Consider the following 5,964-nt stretch of genomic DNA (forward strand, 5'->3'; position numbering starts at 1 on the left):
TCATCAAGAATATTGGCCTATAATTTTCTTTTTTGTGCTGTTCTCATCTGATTTTGGTATCAGGGTAATGCTGGCTTCATAAATGTGTTTAAAAGGTTTTTCCTCCTCTTCAGTTTTTTGAAAGAGTTTGAGAAGTATAGGTATTATATCTTCTTTGAATGTTTTGTAGAATTTACCAGTGAAACCATCTGCCCCTGGGCTTTTGTTGGTAGATTCTTGATTACTATTTAAATTTCCTTACTAGTAATTAATCTATTTGGATTTTTTATTCATTATTCGTCTTGGAAGATTGTATGTTTTTAGGAATTTATCCATTTCTTCTAGGTTGTCCAATTTGTTGGTATGTAATTGTTCATAGTAGTCTCTTATGAACCTTTGTATTTCTATGGTATCAGCTGTAACTTTTCTTCTTTCATCTCTGATTTTATTTATTTGAATCCTCTTTTTTCCTTTGTTAGTCTAGCTGAAAGTTTATTGATTTTGTTTATCTTTTCAAAGAACCAACTCTTGGTTTCATTAATCTTTTCTATTGTTTTTTCAGTCTCTACTTCATTTATTTCTGCCCTAATTTTTATTATTTCCTTCCTTCTACTAATTTTGGGCTTTGTTTGTTCTTCTTTTTTTAGTTCCTTTAAATGTAAAGTTAGTTGTCTGGGGGAGCAGGATTTTTCTTGTTTCTAGAGGAAGGCCTGTATTGCTACGAACTTCCCTCTTAGATTTGTTTTTGTTGCATTCCACAGATCTTGATGTGTTGTATTTCTGTTTTCATTTGGCTCTAGGTATTTTTTTATTCCTCCCTTGATTTCTTCAGTGACTCATTGGTCGTTCAGTTGCTTAACCTCCATGTTTTTGTACGTTTTCCTGTGATTGATTTCTAGTTTCATATCACTGTGGTAAGAGAAGATGCTTGACATAATTTCAGTCTTCTTGAATTTATTGAGACTTGCTTTGTCACCTAACATGTGATCTATCGTGGAGAATGTTCTATGTGCACTTGAGAACAATGTGTTTTTGCTGCTTTTGGATAGGATATTCCATATATATCTGTTAAGTTCATCTGATATAATGTGTATTTTAAGTCTGTTTCCTTATTTATTTTCTTTCTGGATGCTCTTTTCATTGATGTAATTAGGGTATTAAAGTCCCCTATTATTGTTGTATTGCTTTCAATTTCTCCCTTTAAGTCTATTAATATTTGCTTTATGTAGCTTGGTGTCCCTCTGTTACATGCATATACATTTATAAATGTTACATCTTCTTGCTGGATTGATTCCTGTATCACAGTGTAATGCCCTTCTTTGTCTTCTATTACAGGCTTTGTTTAGAAGTCTATTTTGTCTGATATGAGTAAAGCTACTCCAGCTTTCTTTTCATTTCCATTTGAATGGAATAACTTTTTTCCATCCCTTCACTTTCAGTCTGTGTGTGTCCTTTCCTCTGAAGTGAGTCCCTTGTAGTCAGCATATAGAAGGGTCTTGTTTTTTTTAATCCATTACGCCACTCTGTGTCTTTTGACTGGAGCATTTAGTCCATTTACATCTAAAGTAATTATTAATAGGTGTGGACTTATTGCCATTTTGTTCATTGTTTTCTGGCTGTTATTGTTCCTCTCTGTTCATTTCTCTTTCTCTTTTCCTTTGTGTTTTGCTGGTTTTCTTCAGTGTTATGTTTTAGATTCCCTTCTCATTTTAATTTGTGTATTTAAATTTTCTCCTTGTGGTTACTGTGAGATTCACATATGACATCCTATTAGGTTGGTCGCAACTTAATTTGAACACATTCCAAATCTTTATCTTTTAACCCCCTCCCCATGTTTTATACTTTTGCTGACAAATTTTGCATCTTTTTATTTTATGCATCCTTTAACTCATTATTGTACTTTTAGTTATTTTTACTACTTTTCTCTTTTAACCGTCAGGCTTGCTTTATAAGTGATTTATCCACTACTTTTATTATATATTTACCTCTTCCAGTGAGATTTTTACTTTCATATGTTTTCTTATTATTAATTAGCACCATTTCTTTTTAGCTTATAGAAGTCCCTTTGATATTTCTTGTAGAGTTGGTTTAGTGATGATGAACTCCTTTAGCTTTTACTTTTCTGGGAAATATTTTATATCTCCTTCAGTTCTGAATGACAACCTTGCTGGGTAGAGAATTCTACGTTAGAAGTTTTTTTTGTTTGTTTTTTGTTTTTTTTAAGCACTTTGAATATGTCATGCCATTCCCTTCTGGCCTATAAAATTCATGCTCAAAAATCTGCTGATAGCCTTTATGGGGTTTTCCCTGTATATAACAAGTTGTTTTCTCTTGCTGCTTTTAGGATTTTCTCTTTATCCTTAACATTTACCATTTTATTTATAATGTGTCTTCCTGTGTGTCCCTTTGTGTTCATATTATTTGGAATACTTGGGGCTTCCTCGACCTGAATTTCTGTTTCCTTCCCCAGATTAGGGAAGTTTTCAGTCGCTATTTCTTCAAATATTTTTGACCCTTTTTCTCTCTTCTTCTTCTGGGACCCCTATAATGTGAATGTTATTCTGCTTTATATTGTCCCAAAGGTCCCTTAAGGTATCTTCACTTTTTAAAATTCTCTTTGTTTGTTTGGCTGCCCTGTCTGAGTGAGTTTCATTGTTTTGTCTTCCAGCTGGCTGATTTGTTCTTCTACCTCATCCAGTCTGCTGTTGAACCCCTCTAGTGTATTCTTCAGTTAGTTTGTAACTTCTGTTTACTACTTTCTTATATTTTCTATCTCTTCATTCAAGTTCACTCTGTTCATCCATTCTCCTCCTGAGTTTGGTGAGCATCTTTATGACCATTACTTTGAATTCTTTATCAAGTGTATTGTTTATCTCTGTTTTGATTAATTTTTTTCTCAGATTTTGTCTTGTTCTTTTGATTAGAACATATTCCTCTGTCTCCTCGTTTTGTCTAATTCTCTGTGTTTTTTCCTCTGTATTAGGTAGATCAGCTATGTCTACCAGTCTTGAAGGAGTGTTCTTATTTAGGAGATGTCCTGTGGGGCTCAGAAGTGCAATCCCACCTGGCCACCAGAGCCAGGTTTTCAAGCCGTGTCCCCTCTGTAGGCTGTAGTTGACCTTTTGTGGTAGGGCTACAGCTGCTGCAGGGTGCTAAAGGGCAGGGCTGTCACCCAGACTGGCTGCAGGGCCTGGTGGTGGCTGCCCTGGGGCACTGGTGGGCAGGGTTATAGCTTTGTCAGCTATGAGGCCCAGCTGGGGTGCAGGGATGGGCAGGGCTTTCAGCAGGGTGTGCCCACTGTCATGAACAGGTTAGACAGAGAATTCCAAAATGGTGCCCACCAGTGCCAGTATTAGCAAGGTACGCTGAGGTTGCATAAATGACTCCCACCAATGACTCAGTCCCCAGGGAGCATCTCAACTGGTTCTTGCCTCTCTAGCAGTTGCTTCAATATTAGTAAGTGGGTCCCCATCGCCTATGGTCCATGAGCTTTGCAATCTGGTGTTTTTGCAATGGTTTTCAGGCCAAGTGAGTCTGCATGCAAGCCCTTTCAGAGTTGGTCTTCTGTTCCATGAAGTTCTATCGTTTTCCTGAGCATTTTGCCTGTTGGTTTTTAAAGCCTGATGTTTAGGTGACTTGTCTCTCCTGTGCAGGATCTAGGGGTTGGAGTGCTTGATGTGAAGTTGGAATCCCTTGCTCCTCAGGGGAAAGATCTGTACCTTGTGATCCCTTTTGATTGTGGATCACCACAGCTGGGATGTGGGTTATTCCCTGGGAGCCCATATTTCTCCCTCTCCTACCCATCTCAATGCTGTCCTTTTACCCTCTTTTGTGGAGGATTTGTTCATCCAAATTTTAGGTCTTTTTCCAAGGGAACTATTCTATATGTAGTTGTAGATTTGTTGTGTCCATGGGAGGAGGTGTGTTTAAGATCTTCCTATGCCACCATCTTGAACCTTCTCCAGAAACCCCATATTTTTTAGCTGTAATTCCCGTATTCCTCTGTCCCTCACCAACCCAGCCCTAAAAAACCACTAATCTACTTTCTGTCTTTATAGATTTCCCTATTCTGGGCTTTCATATGAATGAAATCATATAGTATCTGGTAACTTTTGCAACTTACTTCTTTCACTGACATAATGTTTTCAAAGCTTGTTCATGTTGTAGCATGTATCACTCTTTCATTTCCTTTTTTTTTTCTGAAACACTTTAGGTTTGTTAATTTATTAATTAGTAACACATTTCTGATTCTGAGCTGGAGGGTGTTGTTTCATACTGAAAAATCAACTATGTAATATGGTACATTATGTGCAAATGTAAATACTGAAGAACTCTGTAAAAGTTTAATCAAAATCTACTTTCAGTTTGTTAATGATTTCCCAAGAAAACCACTGAGAGAGACACAGCAACCTCATGAGAACCTCATGAATCTCTTCAGAATTAATTTTTATAATGGCAGTTCTGATTATGTTGATCCAAGTAATGCAGTGGTGGCAGGTTGGATAAAGGGAAAGGTTTATTTTTAGTTTCCCCAAATGTTGTCTCACTTGGTTTAGGAGAGCTTGGGAATACCCAAGAGTTACCTTCCAGAGAATTTCTGCCGTAAGAGTTGTGTTCCTGAAAGTTTGTGCCGTCGTGAGGAATGGATCGCTCACGATCTGTCCATGACTGGAGAACTGCTTTCTCTGATAAAACCTTTACATCTTCTGGTAAATGGGAAGACATGGCATGACAAAGAGTTTTGCTATTTGGCGAGAGAGGGGCGTGTCTTTCGTACGTTGCAGTAAAATTTGTCAAGTGCAGTTTTGTGCTGTCTTTCCCAAGGTCTTCCATGAATCCTGCTGGGGTGCAAGCTTTCTTGATTGCAGCTGGGGTTTTCAGCTTTCTTAAGTTCAGCTTGTACTTGAGTCACCAGATGTAAATTCGAGATTTCTCTCTTCAGTTCCCAGTGTGCACTTTGCATATTATCACTTGAAATGCTTAGTCTTTGGAGATCTCTGCTCTTCATACTGTCTTCCTGAGATGGATCTGTTTGTTTGGATTTTTTTAGCTCTATTTTGAGATCTCTACATTCTTTCCTCATCAGTTCCAGTTCTTGTTCCAAACCATGGATCTGCAGGTCACAGCTCAACTTTTCCACCTCCTGGTTTGATGAAGGTGGATTTAAATTTCTTATCACCTGCTGAGTTTCCATCTCTGTCCTCTGCTGGAGGAGTTCTACTTCTTTAGATTGTAGCTGTTCATTCAGTACTTTCAAAGATTCAGAGTTGTCTTTATTCATTTTATCCAATTTGCTCTTCAGATTAACTCTATCAATACAAACCTCTCGATATGCCTGGTAGGCCTTATTTATTTGTTCTCCTCCCACAGAATTTGTTTCTTCATCCCTTCGAGCTCCTATAAGCTTTTCTTCCTAAAATCTTATTCTTTTTTTAAAGAAAGAGTTCTCTTTCTCTGAATCCTTAAGTCGTTTTTTGATGTCTTCATATGCAGTGACAAGGGCAAAATGTGAAGCAACAGATTCATCTCCTGAATACATTGAGACTGGAGTCACTGTATCTCTCCTATGGGCTTTTTCATGATTCAGAATGCAGATACCATCATCTACCAGTGCATCCATGACAGCCCGCACACAGGCTCCTAGGGCCGCCCCCAGAGCCGCCGAGTTTCAATTCCCCAGTGTTTGGAAACCGACCAAAAACAAACCGGGTCACCGGGGGCTTCCGGTTTCCTCGAAGACAGCGCCGCTTCCCCGGCGAAGGCAGCCGCTCCGGGAACGCTGCGGAGGGACTGCCATTTCTCCCACCTCGGCGGCATCAAGGCCGGCAAGGCCAGCCAGTCGGCTGCGGCCCTGGAGGCTCTGGAAGGAGGGCCGAGCCGCCGACGGAGAAGATCAGTTACCCAGCTCTGTCAGCGCCCCCCTGGGCCGTGCGCCACGCAGGGGGAGCCAGTTCATTCCTTTCTTTTGCTGAACAATATTTCATT

General features: G+C 39.1%; 1 pseudogene; it reads right to left on the bottom strand.

Annotated features, from left to right (window-relative positions):
- Positions 1-4,419: 4,419 nt before the first annotated feature.
- LOC136143017 (5-azacytidine-induced protein 2 pseudogene) lies at positions 4,420-5,599 on the bottom strand (annotated as a pseudogene).
- Between the last annotated feature and the right edge of the window lie 365 nt (positions 5,600-5,964).

Source organism: Phocoena phocoena, chromosome X (assembly GCF_963924675.1).
Source record: "Phocoena phocoena chromosome X, mPhoPho1.1, whole genome shotgun sequence".
Classification (NCBI taxonomy): Eukaryota; Metazoa; Chordata; class Mammalia; order Artiodactyla; family Phocoenidae; genus Phocoena; species Phocoena phocoena.